An 18068-nucleotide genomic window follows, 5' to 3' on the forward strand; every position below is an offset into this window, starting at 1 on the left:
AGCCCCTTCAGGCTGTGTTCACACCGCCAGCCCCAGTCCTCTCCCTGCACTCCGACTGAAGCCCGAGCCTCAGCTCCCAGCACCGCCCGCCCCGGCCGGCGAGCAGACAAGCCTCTCGGGCTGGTGAGTGCCGGTTGGCACCGATCCTCTGTGTGGGAATCTCCCCGCTTTGCCCTACCCAGGTACGTGGGGAGTTTCTTGCCTTTTGGGAGGTCTGAGGTCTTCTACCAGCGTTCAGTAGGTGTTTACCCATTTGTCTTTTAGGATAAGACTTCAAAGAAAACTGAAAGGAAATAAGGCCTCCACGGATGCTTCACTGTCTCTTTTGGGATATTTAATATTTAATCCCATAACACATAGCCCAATCAGCTCTTTATTTGTTCTTAATTTACTGTTCTGCCCAAAGCAATAAAAGAGGAATAAAATGACTAGCCAGCATTCCTAAATTAATTGTAGAGAATAGTATTCTTAGGAGTTTGGGCATCCTAGCTCCCTTGGAAAGTTATTTCACCACCCCCTGAACCGCATACATACATTCAGTGGGTCATAGTAGAGTATTATCACTTTGTTCATAATGAATCACAGCATGGGAAGTTTTTATATATTAAACGAGAGGCATATATAGCTCGACTTTTAATTTTGCAGGTGAAGAAACTGAGTCCCAGGCACAAAAGGCTTCCTGTAGCCATAGTGCTTAGCAGAGTACTTAGTACCTAAGCATACTTAGTACATAGTAAATACTTAGTTAATACCTGAATATTGCGCAGCTTTCTTCAATATTGTTTTCTTCTCTATATAGGAATTGGATTTTACCTTTCTTTTCCCCCAGCTTTGCCCTTGGGCATTTATTTCCTTAAAAGTGTTGAAATGGAACAGATTTTTCAAGAGTACCTATTACTTTAGAGAAGCTCCAGTGATATAGTAAAAGCTCAGATAACCAGGTTTATTTTTCCCAGTTTTTGACTTACAAGAAAATAAGCTCCTTTCCTCCCCTTTGAAATATTGATTTTAAACAATTCAGTATTTTTTTTTTTTTAAAGAGCTCCCAAAGAATGAATAGCCTAGGGCCAGTCTGTATACATTTAGCCTAAATGTGCACATCTTCATTAGGGTCCAATGAAAACTGATGCTCACAAGGCTGACCGTAATGTATGATAAGACTTGCAGCCAGTCACTGGTGATTTAATTGTATTCACTATAGGGTACTTACTAAAGCAAGAAAGTATTCCTTAATACATTTTAGAAAGTTTTTCAATAGCAGTAGTTGAAACAAAAAGGCCTTTTAAGTAAATTTAGTCAGTCAAACAAAGCTACTCCTCTGGCTTTTTGGTTAATACAGGTTTGAATGTATGCCCTCCTTCACAGTTTGGAAACAGCCCAGTTTTATTAACCTGAGGCTGGCAGAATATGAACACTAATACCCTGTGAAGCTGCACTTTTAGAGTATTCCTTGCTTCTTTTGCAAAACCCAGTAGTCTCAAGTTCTATTTCCTATTTTGTAAGCATATTTTACATCAATTAATAGTGGTTGTATTTTTACATGGCTATTCTTATCTTATATTCTGAAATCCGTTCTCATGACCCATTCATTATTTTTATGCTTCATAATGATGCTTTTAACTAGATGTATTTAACAGGAAATGAACATATAAATGTATACAGAACTATGAACCATGTGTACATGAACTATACAGAAGCACAGTTGAAAACTGTAATATTACAAATAGATGAAGTTATGATTACTAATGGAATTAGTTAATTCTAGAGTAGTACTAAGTACAAAGTGTCCATATGTAATTTTAAGTCAACATGGGATATTGGAAAATAAACATGAAATTGGGAAATACAGATTCAGTACTTCTTGTAGAATTTTAAAATGTAAAGATCTAAAGCCCTAACCTCTCTAAGGTACTATTCAGAAAGTGCGTATAGACATATTTTCTAAAGCTTCAAACAAATTTCTTTTTACATGGCACATCCCAACAGTCATTTTCCTATGTTTTTTTCTGGTGTTATTGTTTTTATCATTAAGAAACTAAGTCGAACTTATCAAACTTTAGAAAGAATACTTTAGAAAGAAACCTAAACTTTAAGTTCAATTTTTAGTATTTATTTACAAAGCACGTGTTGCTTTTTGCACAGTAAACTTAACACCTCTAACAGTGTGTGTGTGTGTGTGTGTGTGTGTGTGTGTGTGTATGAAGTTGCCCTTAAAGCCCATAAAATGGCAAAGAAAAATTGTAAGGAAATAGTGCACTGGTTGCTAAATTATTCATAATGAGTAAGTCTGTCTTAGTCTGTTCAGGTTGCTATAACAAACTACCACAGACTGGGTGGCTTATAAACAAAAAAACATTTATTTCTCATAGTCCTGGAGGTTGGAAGCCTGAGATCAGGGTGTCAGCCTGGCCAGGTGAAGGCCCTCTTTTGGATCCCAGACTTCTTATATCCTCACATGACAGAATGGCCAATTAAAGGGCAGTAATCCCGTTCATGCAGACTCCGTCCTCATGACCTAAGCACCTTACAAACGCCCCACCTCCTAATACTATCACGTTGGGTATTAGGATTTCAACACATGTATTTGCGGGGGCGGGACAGAAGCATTTAGACCAGAGCATCCTGCTGCCGGCCCCCCAGAATTCATGAACTTGTTACGTGCAGAAGGCACTCACACCATCCCAGTAGCCCCAGCATCTTAACTGGTTCCAGGATTGACTCAAAAGTCTCATCTAAATATCATCTGTATCAGGTATGGGTAAGACTCAAGGGATGGTTCATCCTGAGACAAATTCCCCTTTAGCTGTGAACCTGTGAAGTCAAACAAATTATGTGCTTCCAGATTGTAATGGTAGTACACGCATAGCGTTAAACACTCCCATTCTAAGAAGGAGAAATAGGAAACAAGGGGGTGATAGTTCCTAAGTGAGTCAGAACGGCGTCAAATCTTAAGGCTCAAGAATAATCTTCTTTAACTTGATGCTCTGCCTGCCAGGCCCACTGGGGCAGGAGCCCCACTTTCTGGACACGCTAGAGCGTCCCTGCCCCCAGGGCTTTGCTGGGTGCAGTCCCGCAGCCTCTCTCCCGGGCGGGAATGGTACACCTGTGGCTCTGCTGGTTTGGAGTTGTAGGGACCTGCAGCCCCACCCTCACAGCTCTGCTCGGCACTGCCCTAGTGGAGGTCTCTGTGGTGGCCTTGCCCTTGCCCTGGTGCCTTCTGCTTGGGTCTTGTGCCTCTAGCTCCAAGTGACTCCTTCCCTTGAAATCTAGATGAAGAAAGCCACTTCCCCACAGCTCTGCTGGGGAGGGGTCTGTCTCCCATGGCTTTGGATGGGAGTCTTCTGGCCTGTTGAAACCCAGGTTATGCCCTCCCCACTTCTGAAACTGAGCCGAAAGCCCTGATGATCTCTGAATTACCTTGTGCTGAATATCACACGTTTGAAGCAGAATAGCTCTATGGTTCCCTTCTGTGAATTTCAAGAAGTCTGACAGCCAACCTTCATTTGTTCCTGTCTCCTTCCCCTCGAGTTCAAATTGCAGTTTTCTTGCTGGGGTGGCTGATTAAATCCCTGGTTCATACGCATACTCATCTCATCAAAAGGTCTTTTGGCCACACCCTTAGTGGTCTCTCCCAAACGTGCTTGCTTATTTTTTGTAATATGGATAAGCTGAGAGTTTCCCAAATTTTAAATTTCTGCTTCCCTTTTGATTACAAATTCTTTCTTTAAGTCATCTCTTTCTTCTTCACGTTTTACTATAACATTCGAGGGAAGCCAGATGGTACCTTCAACACTTTGCTTAGAAAAAGGTTCAGCCAAATAGCCAGTTTTGTTGGATATTTCCATCTTGCACAAGATAGAACCACAAGTTCTATTTTCCACAAAATACTAGGACATGAGCGCAGTTTAGCCACGTTCTTTGCTGCTTTTTAACGAGGATTGCCTTTCCTTCAGTTTCCAATAACATGTTCCTCATTTCCATCGGAGACCTCATCAGAATGGCCTTCACTGTCCATCTTTCCACCAATATTCTGTTCAAGGCCACTTAGGTGTTCTTTAGGAAGACTGAGGCTTTCTCTGCAGCTCTTCTTCTTTTGAGCCCTCACTAGAATAGCTTTTAATGGTCTATTCACTGTAAAGTAAGCTTTTTCTAGCATGTACTTCAAAACTCTTCCAGCCTCTACCCATTACTCTCAGTTCCAAAGTCACTTCACATTTTTAGGTATTTGTTATAGCAGCACCACACTTTGAGTACCAAGTTTCTGTCTTAGTCAATTCAAGGTGCTATGGCAAAGTATCACAGACTGGGTGGCTTGTAAACAACAAACATTTATTTCTCACAGTTCTGCAGGCTAGAAATCTGAGATCACGGTCACAGATTTGACTATGAACGACAAAGCTTCTTACTAGGAGAATTATTATTATTGTATTGTTATTATTATTGTATTTCATATTTAGAAAGTTACAAAGAAAATGGATGTTAAGTGTCTTTATCAAGTAGATCTAAATTAACCTAAATAAATCACCAAAGCAAATATGTATGACTTGTGAATTGAAATATATTATTTATACCTTAGATATAGAATTAGATATAGAATATGAATCTTAGAATTATTTGATTCTTTTTATTAAAACACTTTAATTAGATTTATTTGAAGTTGTACAGCACTGTATAGGTATCTCTTTCATTATTCAATAAGGGACCTATCCTCATCTGAGGGTTCAGGAAAACCTGTCTTGGAGGAAGTGATAGATAAGATCTGATGAGTAGAAAATTAGGTAGATTGGGCTGGGAGTGGTGGGAGGGAATGCAGAGGCCCTGAGGTGAGAAAGAGCAGGATGTCTAGGAGAAACTAGAAGAATAGTATGACTGGATTTTAGAAAAGAGCGAGAAGGGTGGAATCATTGAGGTGGAAGCCAGAATATGTGGTACCTTGTGTGCTTTGATGAGATTACTGCAAGCACAGTGGATAGCACTGAAAGATTTTTGGCTAGAGAGTGAGGGGTTTGTATTTATGTTTTGTAAAGATCAGTTTGGTTGCTACAGGAGGGATGCTTTGGAGGGAGGCACAAATGGGGATGAAGAAGTCAGTCAAGAGATTGTTATAGTCGTAGCTTAGACCAGGAGGTGGCAGTGAAGATGAGAAGAAATGGACTGATTTACCGTGTATTTAGAAACTTGAATTAATGGTTTTTATGATTGACTAGATGTGTGAGAGTGAGACAGAGGGAACCACACATTAACAGTAACATCTGATGCATTGATGACATAGTGACAACTACCGAAACAGGGACAGCCCCAAGAGAAGCAGATCTGTTGGCTGGACTTCTGAAGAGAGGAATGGCATAAGGTAATTGAAACCTGCAGAATGAATGATGTTAGCTAAGGAGGAATGTAGAGTGAGAGTAAATTTGACTTGGTAATCCTAGTCCAGGGCCTTGCAAGGAGACTCTTAACCCAAGGAATGAGAACATAAAGAAGTACACACTTCTCACCTGCTTTTTGTTTGCTGTTGTTGTTGTTGAATCAGTATTGCTTTATAGTTTTTTAACTCAACTTTTAATTTCAAGATAATTGTCAATTCATGTGCAGTTATCAAAAATTATACGGAGAGATCCCATGTACCTTTTATTCATGTTCCCCCCAGTGATAACTTTTTGCAAAACTATGGTAAAATATCACAGCCAGAGTATCAGCATATATACAGACAATATGTAGAACGTTTCCATCACCTCGAGGATCCCTCATGTTGCCTTTTTTATTGTCACATCCACTTCCCTCTTGCCCTCTCCCCCTTTATAATTGCTTGCAACCGCTAATCTGTTTCCCATTTTTGTAATTTTGTCACTTTAGGAATGTTATAGAAATAAGGTTGTATGGTACGTAGTCTTTTGAGATTGACTTTTTTCCATTCAGCATAATTCTCTGGAGACTCATGCAAGTTGTGTGTATCAATACAGTTGACTCTTAATATGGGTTTGAACTGTGCAGGTCCAATGAAGCATGGAGTTTTTTCAGTAAATATGTTAACACAGTACTACACGATCTATGGTTGGTTGAAACCACGGAGGGTCTACAGTAAAGTCACACACAATTTTTGATTGTGTGATGGGGAGAGGGGGTTGGCACCCCTAACCCCTGTGTTGTTTAAGGGTCAACTGTATATTCTGTGGTAAAATGTCTTTTCATTAATTTTGCTCATTTTCTAATTGGATTGTTTGTTTTTTTTACTGTTGTGTTTTGAGAGTTCTTTATGTATTCTAGATAATAGTTGTCAGATATGTGGTTGGCATGTATTTTTTCCCAATCTATATCTTACCTTTTCATCTTCTTTATAGGGTTTTTGGCAGAGCAAAAGTTTTGAATTTTGTTGGAGTTCAATTTATCACTTTTTCCTTTTATGGATTATGTTTTTGGTGTCAAGTCCAAGTCCAAGAACTCTTTACCTAGCCCTACATTCTGAAGACTTTTTTTTTCTCTCTTTTTCTCTTTATAGTTTTGTGTTTGACATTTAAGTTCATGATTCATTGTGAGTTAATGTTTGTATAAGATGTGTTTCTTAGGTTGAGGTCCTTTGGATGGACCTATGGATGTCCAGTTGCTCCAGCACCATTGGTTTGAAAGCTAACCTTCCTCTACTGAGTTGCTTTTGTGCCTTGGTCAAAAATAAGATAGGCATACTTATATGGGTCTATTTCTGGTTCTCTATTCTGTTCCATTGATCTATTGTGTCTGCTCCTCCAGCAATATCATGCATTCTTTTTTTTTTGCGGTATGCGGGCCTCTCACTGTTGTGGCCTCTCCCGTTGCGGAGCACAGGCTCCAGACGCGCAGGCTCAGCGGCCACGGCTCACGGGCCTAGCCGCTCCGTGGCATGTGGGATCTTCCTGGACCGGGGCACAAATCCGTGTCCCCTGCATCGGCAGGCGGACTCTCAACCACTGAGCCACCAGGGAAGCCCTATCATGCATTCTTAATTGTTACTGTAGCTATATATTAGGTCTTGAAATCAGATAGACTGATTTCATTCTTCTTTTTCAAAATTGTTTTAGCTATTCTAGTTGCTTGTCTTTCTGTATAAAGTCTAGACTAATCTTGTCTCTATCTACTGCATCTTCAAAAATCTTGCTGGGAACTTTTTTTTAAAGGAATTGTGTTAAATCTGTATATCAGTTTGGGGAGAATTTACATTTTTATTATGTTTAGTCTTCCATTTCTTGAACACAGTGTATCTCTTCATTTATTTAGATCTTTGATTTTTTTTCATCAGCATTTTGTACTTTTCAGCATCCATGTGTTGGGCATGTTTTTATTAGATTTACAATTAATTAGTCCATTTTAAAAACTACTGTACATGGTATTACATTTTTATTTTTATTTAGTTTTTTGGCCATGCCATGCGGCATGTGGGATCTTAGTTCCTTGGCCAGGGATAGAACCCATGCCCCCTGCATTAGAAGCACAGAGTCTTAACCACTGGACCGCCAGGGAAGTCCAATGGTATTTATTGTATTTTTAATTTTGGTGTCTACATGTTTACTTCTAGTATATAAAAACGTTAATTTTGATGGCCATATGTTCATTGCTCATAAATAAAAATATAATTGATTTTTTGTATGTTTAAGTTATGACCTTATAAGTTCACATACTCATTTTAGAAATTGTTTTTATAGATTCCTTGGAATTTTCCATATAGACAATCATGTCATCTGCAAATAGGGATGGTTTTATTTCTTCTTTTCAGGATTATATGCCTTTTATTCCTTTCCTTGATTAACTGTACTGGCAGAACTACCAGCACTAATAATAAGAGTAATGAGAGTGGATATTTTTGCGTTGTTCCTGATCTTAGGAAAAAGGCATTCAATATTTTAGTGTTATAATGTTAGCTATACATTATTTTTAGATGCTCTTCAACAAATGGAAGAAATTTTCCTCAGTTCCTCTTACTGAAAATTTTTATCATGAATGGATGTTGAATTTTGTTGAGTACTTTTTCTGAATCAATTGATATGATCATATGATATTTCTCTTTTTACCAGTTAATGTGGTGGATTATATTAATTAATTTTTTGAATATGGAACTATCCTTGCAGTCCTGAAATAAATCTCTGGTTATGCTATGTAATTCTTTTTATATATTGTTGAATTCTATTTGCTAATATTTTGTTAAGGATTCTTGCATCGGTGCTAATGAGAGATATTGTTGTATAGTTTTCCTTTTTGGTACCATCTTTGTCTGGTTTTGGTATCAAGGTAATACCAAAATCATTTTTCTATTTTTAATTTCATTGTTTTCTTCTCTTTATTATTTCCTTAATTTCTACTTGTTTGGGTTTATTTGGATCTTTTTCAAGGTTCTTGAGGTGGGAGTTTAAATTACTGATTTGGAAGATTTTCTTTTCCAAGAGAAAGCATTGAGTGCTACAGACTCCCCTCTCAGCACTGCTTTTGCTAGTTTCCACAGATTTTGTTAGGCTGTATTTTCATTTTCCTTCAGTTCAATGTGTTTTTAAAAAATTTCCCTTGAGACTTTTGATTCATGGATTATGTATAAGTATATTGTTAGTTTTCAAGCGTTAAGGAGTTTTCGTGTTATCTTTCTGTTAATGACTTCTAATTTGATTCTATTGTGATCAGAGAACACACTCCTAAGATTTTAATTTCTTTAAATTTGTTGATGAACTTGTTTTATAACCTAGAATATAGTCTTGGTATGTATTCCTTGGGCACTTGAAAAAGAATGTGTGTTCTGCTGTTGTTGGGTCAAGTATTCTATAAATGTTGATTAGATCCTGTAGTTTGATGATGTTGTTGAGATCTTGAGTATTCTTTCTGATTTTCTCTCTAGTCATTCAGTCAATTCCTGAGAGAGGTTTGTTGACGTCTCACACTCTCATATCAGTTCAATAGGTTTTTATTTTACATATTTTATAGATCTGTTATTAGTACATACATATTATAGGATTGCTCTGTCTTCTTGGTGGTATGACCCTTTTATCATGAGGCCCTTAATGTCCCTCTCCCTGTGTCTGGTGATTTTCTTTGAAGTCTACTTTTCTGATTAATATAGCATTCTTGCTTTATTTTGATTAATGTTTGCAGGATACGCCATTTACATTCTTTTACTTTGACCTACCTTTGTCACTATATTTGAAGTGAGTTTTTTGTAGCATATAGTTAGATCATGTTTTTTAACCCACTGCCAATCTGGCTTTTTAGTTAGTACATTTACTTCCACTTTCTTTATGCCCCTTTACTTCCTACATTTATAATAAATGTCTTAAATACTTTACATACATTTAGAACTGTGTTAGACACTTATAATTTGTTAAAACCATCAAAAATAATTTAGAAAAGTCAAGAGAAGAAGGAAAGCATATTGTATTTACCCATATTTTTGCTTATGTTCTTTTTTCTTCTTTATATTCTGAGGTTCCTTCTTTTGTTTTTTCCTTTTTGTTTATTAAATTTCTTTAGCTGCTCTTTTTGGTTAGGTCTGTTGGTGAAAATTCTCTTGAGTTTTCCTTCATCCAATAATGTCTTTATTTTCATCCTTCCTGAGGGGTACTTTCACTGGGTATAGGATTCTTGGCTGACAGTTCTGTTCTTTAAGCACTTGAAAAATTGCCACTGCCTTCTCATCTCCATGGTTTCTAGTTTGATTATGATGTATCTTGGTATATGTTGCTTGCCAGATTTGGAAAGTTTTCAACCATTATTTGCTTGAGCACTTTCTCAGCCTTGCCCTTTTTTGTCCTTCCTTCCTGGATTGCAATAACATGGATTTTAAACTTTTGTTATTGTTTCATAGATCCCTGAGGCTCTGTTTACAATTTTTAGAAATTTTTCTTTCTTTTGTTCCAGTTGCGTAATATCTATTGTTTTCTTTTCTAATTCACTGATTCTTTCCTCTGTCCCCTCCACTCTGCCTTTGTGCCCATTCTTTAAGTTTTAAATTTTGGTTATTGTGATTCTCAGTTCCAAAATTTCCATTTGGTTCTTTTTTATATCTTCTATTTATTTGCTGAGACATTATGTTTTCATTTGTTTCAGGTATGTTTGCAGCTGCTCACTGAAACATTTTTTTAATAATGGCTGCTTCAAAATCTTTGTCAGATAATTTTAACACCTCATCTTTAATTTATCATCTGTTAATTGTTTTTTTTCATTCAAGTTGAGACAGTCTTGCTTTTGGTAGGTGAAGTGACTTTCAATTGAAACCTGGATATTTTGGGCATTATCTTGTGAATCTTTGGATCTTACATAAACCTCCTGTTTTAGCTGACTTCCTCTGACACTACTGTAGCAGGGGGAAGGAATGGCACCATCTTATTACTGCCAGGTTGAAAGAGAAATCTAGTCCCCACTTGGCCTCTGTTGACATCCAAGGTAGAGAGGGACTCCTTGGTGCTTCCGGGCAGAGGTGGGAGGTCCCATTCGTCACTAGGCCTCTGAGGATACCACTGCAGCTGGAAGGGTCAGGAGTGTCTCATTACTGCTTTACGCATGGCCTCCACTGACACCAAGGGTCAGGGTCAGTGGTGGACTCTTTACAGCTGGGCAGTGGTCAAAATCCTGATGTGTCTTCACTAGGCCTCTTCTGATACCACCCAAGTGGGGAAAGAGAGGGAAACATTATTACTGCTAGGTGGGAGATGGAAGTTTATGTCTGCACATGATTTCCATTGACTCTCTATATGGAAGGGGAGAGGGAGGACTTGGACTTGTTACTGTCTGATAGGATGAAAATCCCACCTCCCTACCCATCCTTCTATGACACTACTCCATTGTGGGTGTTGGGGACCATAGTTTTTTCTGTCATGTTTGTCTCAGGTAGTACAGTTATTGTCTAAAAATTTTCTGTCTTGCTAGTCTTTCCTGGTCCTTTGGCTGGAGAGAGCTGACCTTTGTTGGGACTTTTTGGTCTGTGCCTCATTGGCATTTCTGGGTTGCTGGCTTCTTCAGTTCCAAGTCTAGGACATACAGGATGAAAAGAAGAGCCAGGGATCTCAAAACTGTGTTGCTCCCTGGGTCGTGAAGTCCCTAGCTAGCTTGCCTTTTTTCCCTCCTTTCAGAGTCTTATGATTGTTTGATATGTAGTGTCTAGTGTTTTTAGTTGTATTTAGTGAGAGCATTAGGGATAAGTATGTTTGTACCACCTTTCTGGAAGTAAAATTTCCTCACCTGTTTCTTAATGTGGTAGAGAAGATGAAAACACTGCAAAGATGGTATTATGGAGAACATAACTTGGAATTTCCAGGTGGAATTATTAACATTGGAATGGGTCTTCCAAAGACAGAGAGATTCTTACCTCAGGTAATTTGGATATCCTTCAGTTTAAAGGCCTGAGTTGATGCCTGGTAACTGACAGTGAAACAGTGTTTCTGATTTTCGTTCCATGTGCTATTTTGGTCTTGGTTTTGTGTATACAATAGAACAGGAAGCATATTGGGTAAGGTTACACCTTTCTAAGTCATTTTCAGTTCTGATGCTGTTTAGTTGATTCCACTGGGTTTTAGTGCAATGGGCCAGATGTCCTTTCAATCAGTAAATTGATACTACTCATCTCTTACAAATGCTTTTATTCATAAATACTCCAGCAATTTATTATTTTTTTTAAACTTTGGGCTTAAAACTTTTTGTTTAATACACTTTTTAGATTAACTGGCAATAAAATTGGCTTTTGGTGTATATAACTCTATTTATTTAAAACATGAATAGATTTTATGTACAGTTCAATGTTCACATTTATAAAGTTCCACTCCTCCCCCTCCAACTTTTCTTATGTTATTTGTAGTCATACCCTTCTCCCAACCCCAACTCCTGCCAACACTTTTTTCTTCATTAAAATAGTTTTGTCTTTTGGAGCATGTGATACAAATTGAATCTTTTGAGACTGGCTTTTTTCACTTACTGTAGTACCTGAGGTTCACCCAAGTTGTTACATCAATAGCTCATTCTTTTTTTCTGCTGAGTGGTATTCCATTATATATGTATTAGAGTTCATCTATTTACCCATCAGTTTGTTTCCAATTTGTGGCAATCATGAATAAAGCCACCATAAGCATTCATGTAGAAATTTTTTTTTTTTTTTTTGCGGTACATGGGCCTCTCACTGTTGTGGCCTCTCCCATTGTGCAGCACAGGCTCCGGCCGCGCAGGCTCAGCGGCCATGGCTCACGGGCCCAGCCGGTCCGCGGCATGTGGGATCTTCCCGGACCGGGGCACAAACCCGTGTCCCCTTCATCGGCAGGCGGACGCTCAACCACTACGCCACCAGGGAAGCCCTTGTAGAGATTTTTGTGTGAACGTATGCATTGATTTCTCCTGGGTTAATACCTAGGAGTAAGTAGGATTGCATGTTTATATCATAAGCACATATTTATATGAGGAATATCCAAACTTCTCCAGAGCACTGTACCACCTTTAAGTCCTTTGTTTTTGTTTTTGTTTTTTTGTCATCTTCAAGAGTGTTTGCCTTCATTTGTTGGAGGATTTTAAAAATCTTTGTCAAATAATTTTGACATCTGCATTGTTTCAGAATTGGGGTCTGCTGATGATCTTTTCCTATGCAAGTTGAGATTTTTCTTATTTTTTCATATGCTGACAGACTTTGGGTTTTATCGTGGACATTTTGATTGTTATGAGACTCTGGGTTTTTTATAAAGTCTATGGAAAATTGTGATATTTTAGTTTTAGTAGGAAATTGATTCAGTTAAGTTCAGGATTCAAGTTCAAGCTGGATATCTGTGAATTGTTTTCTAGGTCAGTTCTGTTTTTAAAGCCTTTTCTGTGTTATTTGGATTTGTCTCCTTATCTGCCACCCAGTGGCCAATCTGAGAATTGAGCCGTGCTCTATCCAGTAGTTCATTTCTCAATGTCCTTGTGTACTGCTTAGGATCAGATCCATGCATGTGTAGCTTGGGATGAGACCAAGAGTTAATAAAGAACTCCTCTTTACCATCTCCCACTTTCATTTTTTTTTAAGTCTTTATTGAATTTGTTACAATATTGCTTCTGTTTTATGTTTTGGTTTTTTGGCCCTGAGGCATGTGGGGTCTTATCTCCCTGACCAGGGATTGAACCTGCACCCCTGGCATTGGAAGGTGAAGTCTTAACCACTGGACTGCCAGGGAAGTTCCCCACTTTTCATTTTGCTTCTCTGGTTGGAAATCTGGGGCTTTAGTTACCATGGTCTACTCTGCACGTCCCATGATTGTACCCGTGTCTGGGAGTAAGTGGTGGGAGGATAAAGAGGTCGGTTTGCCCCACCCTCTTGGAACCAATCAGAGATGAAGGTTCCCCTTATTCAGATTTTTTGTTCCTGTTGGTTCCTGTTTTTGCTGCCTCTCTCTGCTACCACAGAAATGCTAGAAGTCCAGCACATGAGAGAATGGAGAAGATGGTACTTAAGAATTTGTTGTTCTTCCATTATTTTCCTGCTACTTAAATAGCTGTGGCATATATTCCGTCCAGGTTTTATAGCTACATTTAGTGGGACAGACAAGGTGGAGTATATTTACTCCCTCTTACCCAGACTGGAACCCATTGGGCTTGCTTTAGTGTTGAAATAATTAATGGAAAGAGCAGAGGTAGGTCCAGGTTTTGTTGGTGTCTGAGGGTCATACGATTTGGAGGCCCTCTTTAAGAAGAGGAAGACGAGTTATGAATATGAAATTAGGCACATTGTTCTTGGTTTGGGCTGAGAAAGTGAAGGACTCTGAAGCTTAAGCTTCATTGGCATTAATAAGAAATCTGCTTTTGGGGAAAAGATAAAACACGAATAGATATTGATTATGGGTCAGCATTATACAGGGTGTTTTTTATTCATGTTTTTATTTAATATTCATAAAAATAAAAATGTAACCCATTTATCCCCATTATGCACATGAGAAAAACGGATTTAGAATGGTTAAATCATACAGATGTAAGGGGCTTAATAACTCTAATTCCAAAGCACATGGTCTTTCTCCTACCCATAGTACTTTGTGAAATAAATAGAGATTAGGAGAACCAGTATAGGCTCATGGTTAAGAGCATAGGATCAGAAGCCAGACTGCTGCCGGGGTTCAGTCGTGGCTCTGCCGTTGATTATGTGTGTTTTTGAGAAAGTTCCTTAACCTTTCCTTACCTCTATATGTCTATAAAATGGGGGTAATAGTACCTACCTCCTAGGTTGATGTGAGGATTAAATGGTTAATATTTAATAGCATTTAGAATAGCTTCTGGCATATAATAGGTGCTTTTTATCCACCATTTACAACTGTGCATTTAGATAAATTAAGTCAAATTGTATGTGCTGTGTTAGCAGCCTTAGTTCTTGAGCTACAGAGGCAAATTATAAGAAAAGGGGATTTTTACTTATACATAAGCCGTATTACGTATTTAGAATACAAGCTGAGACATAATCATTAGTAAAATAGGCTACATATTATATAATCAATACTTTTATTTTCTGTGAAGAATTAAAAAGTTTTTTTTGAGTTTAGGGATGCTAACCTATTTAATAAGCAAAGCTAGAAGAAATGTTCTATATGGGTGATTTGAAAATCCAGACTATTACAAGTTAAATATTTTGGGGAAATGGCCAAATAATAACACAGAGGTAGAAAAGCTCTACAGAAAGAAAAATATCCCTCTTCCTAGATATATTTAAAGTTTTAAACACTCCCAGGCTCTTCTGTAAAATGGAGACAGTAGAAGCATCAGTCTGTATTAGTTACCTATGGAAGTATAACAGATTGACATGAAACTTAAAACGTTTATTATCTCACAGCTTCTGTGGGTCAGGAATTTGGGAGTGGCTTAGCTGGGTGACTCTGGGCAGGGTTCCTGTGAAGCCTTGCCTGGGGTGGTGGATTACTTTAAGATGGTTCACTCACAGGCCTCGCTAGATTGTGTCTGGTTGGCAGGAGGGCTCATGAGCTTCCCAGTCACATGGACCTTTTCTTAGGACTTACAGAGTGTCCTCATGATTTTGCATCCCCCAGAGCAAGGAGTTGAAGAGCCATTAAGGCAGAAGTCACAGTGTTTTCTGTGTGACCCAGCCTCAGAATTCTCTTTGATTTCTGCAGTACCCTGTTGGTTACACAGGTGTTCCCTATTCAGTGTGGACGGGGACTTCTAGGAGGCGGGGCGGGGGGGCATCTCGGAGACTGGCCGAGAGTTTATCTTATAGGGTTATTTTAACTATTAAATGAGATTATCCCAGTGAAGCTTCTGGAAGCTAGTAGGTACCCCATGCAATACCTGTTTGATTAGTGTGTTTTTCATTGCCGGTCTCGATCAATAGAAATCAGTTTCTAGATGTTTCCCAAATGCAGAGGAAGCTTTATGCGTCTTTATGGAAGAGAGAATTCTGATGAGGAAAGTCTTCAAACTGTTCCTGTAATTGTTAATTTGTTTAGAAGCTAGGGTGATTAGAGTTTGAGGCAAGAATATTGATAAATGCTATAAGCAAGAATTTTGACTCACAGTGAACTCACTTAATTTTATTACCACCTAGCACGTGCTCATGGAGGAAAAATAGTGTATTTTAAATCTGATGCATGCATTTTTGTATGTGATTGAATATTACTTAAGTTCTACTTTCTCTAAGGTTAAACAGGTTCAAAATATTTTCTTCTTTTCTACGTGCACTATAACTTACCGTTGATGATGATATAAGTATGGCTTATTTTGAGGAGGACATTTACTAAATTATTTAGAAAATGATAAATAACAAGAATGTACAATGGTTATTTCTGTTTGTTGTGAAAAAGCATGACGAGAACTCTCTTATTTAATGGTTTTCTTTCAATGGTAACAAATATTTGGCCACTGGAGGGCTCCATATTTAAAAAAATTATATTAAAAGATAAAAATGCTCACTGCAACAATTTTAAACAGTACAGAAAGATTTAAAGGACTCATTATTTAGTAAAGATATTGAATTAAATACTTGCTGGTTATAAATGAAAAATGTGTGCGTGTGCAAGTAAAGTGTATTTAATAGGTGTTTGCTTCCTCCTTTTTCTTATGTTGGAATGAAAATAAAACATAGAATTTCTTCATAAGTAAAATATCTCCCAACTCTGATATCAAAATATAAAACTAGTCACTTGAAATCCCCTCAGTAAACAAAGAGGTTGAGATAGATTAAATAATTTTTTCTCATCTTTCTCTCCTATATGTACTATTTTTATGTGAGGAAGCATCTTATTTTAGGGTTCATTGAGATTATTTCCATTTAGTTTAACGAACTTTCAGTTATGTCAGTGAATGCTGTGACATAGTTAATAAAATTCACAGAACATTAGGAGACATTTTGAAAATTGAACCAAAAACAAAAGTAGATGTGACATCAAATAATTGGCAATCACAGATTTTTAGAGTCTTTATATTTGATATTAGCATTTCTTTGATCCAGATGTGTAGTTTACATTGTTATGCACTGAAACCTGAGCTTCAGGGTTTATTTTCCAGTATTAAAGTAAAATGAGAACTTAAAAAATTGAGAAATTAGAAACTCTTATAACAGGTGTCAGTACCTGAAGGTAGACTCTTTTTGTCTAGAAAAATTCTAGATAGGAAACTACCATGTTCCTCAAAAACAGCATTTTTACTTCCTTGATCTCTCCAGCTTGAAAGAAGTGTTTTGATTTATTTATAATTGTGAAATGTTTCCTTTTTAAATATTTGATCTGAACTTGGGGAAGCCTGCAATTTCTAGGGTAGTTAAGCATTTTTTTCTCCTGTTAAGATGTGGGTCTCTTTGTGCTGAGCTTGCAGAGCTGAGGCTGTGTGTTTTGGGTGATGTGAGTAGCTAAGCTCCCCAGTTATTCAGTAGCTTTGTCCCTTAGCACCTTCTCTTCATAAAGGAAGTTGTAATGCTAATTAATTGCTAATGAGGGGGAAACAAGCCGAAACCAAAATTAAACAAAGTAAAAACCAAATAACTTCTAAACCTGTTCATTTGAAAACTATCCAGGGTCTATGAATATATAAATCCCCCAAAATATGAATACCAAAATATAAATACAAAAAATCATGCAAGGTAGTAGTCCCTAAATTAGTACTAATTATGCACATGTTTTTGAGGCACTGTATGGAATGATTTGTTTTTTTAAAAGCCACCACAGGCATCCTCACTGATTATTCTCATTTAAGTGGTTTTATTCTCATTTTAGTGGTTTCAGGATAGGAAGTGCCTGGGCCTCTGCATTTTTAAAAATGTCTCCTGTGATTGTGTTTTGTTTTCTGGGTTGAGAGTGATTGACTCAAAAGGAAGCTGCATTGTGGAAACTTTTTGAGGCCCCTTCAAGTTCTGATTAGTTAAACAAATGTCTCAGAGTAAATACAGCTACTCTTTATATTTGAATATGTTCTTTCCTCACCCTCAACTTACCCCCGAAGAAAAAAACCAAACTTGGGGTTATTTTGGTTGCTGACATTGCCTCCATTAATTTGAATTGAACCACTTAAATTTCTGGGGTAAGGAGTGGGGAAAGTGATTCTAGATTTTCAGATAGGGTTTGCCTCATCCTAATGAGTTTGTCATTTCTGTTACCCACTAAAGTAGTTAGTTTATCTTTTCACTTTTAAGCCAGTTCTAACAGAAAATAGGATATGGTCTGGTAATTCTGTGAGTGAAATAGGCTTTGGCATGTAGAGATCTTTTTTGCAATGCTTAGGGATTGTAAACATAAGGAAAAGTCGTGGAAGAGCAATTTATGCTACTGGCAGGCTGTAGGGTGCTGTAGGGAAAGGGGACTTCAGGATCAGCAGGCCCCCCAGACAACAGGTCACACCAACTTTTCAAAATACTCAGCAGTGTCAGTCATGGGTAATGAGCCCTCATGCTTCTTTCCTGACTGTTCTCAAAGTGATGAGGGAAATGTCGAAAGGCAGGCTGTGAAGGTTCCCTGAGATTTCAGTCCTGGGGCCCCTGTCCTCCCCATTCTTCGGAGGTGAGGACCCTGGATGACACTTCTCAACCATAGGTTTAGCCTGTGTGTGTTGGGATGACTCACAAATCCTGCTGTCTCCTCCACTTTTTTCTGGTTCACTCCATGTAACAAAGAGGT

General features: G+C 37.9%; 1 protein-coding gene across 11 annotated transcripts in view; it reads left to right on the top strand.

The window, feature by feature from the left end:
- The window catches only part of BBX (BBX high mobility group box domain containing), a 290971-nt gene that overhangs the window by 87145 nt on the left and 185758 nt on the right, over positions 1 to 18068 (top strand). For 2 of the 11 annotated variants that reach the window (XM_081235761.1, XM_081235756.1), the window contains exon 2: positions 5208 to 5350. The exons of the other annotated variants lie outside the window; for them this stretch is intronic. The gene's annotated coding sequence lies outside the window, so the exon portion shown is untranslated. The remainder of the gene's footprint in view (positions 1 to 5207; positions 5351 to 18068) is intronic. 11 annotated transcript variants of the gene reach the window in all.

Source organism: Mesoplodon bidens (assembly GCF_964165515.1).
Source record: "Mesoplodon bidens genome assembly, chromosome: 5".
NCBI classification, from domain to species: Eukaryota; Metazoa; Chordata; class Mammalia; order Artiodactyla; family Ziphiidae; genus Mesoplodon; species Mesoplodon bidens.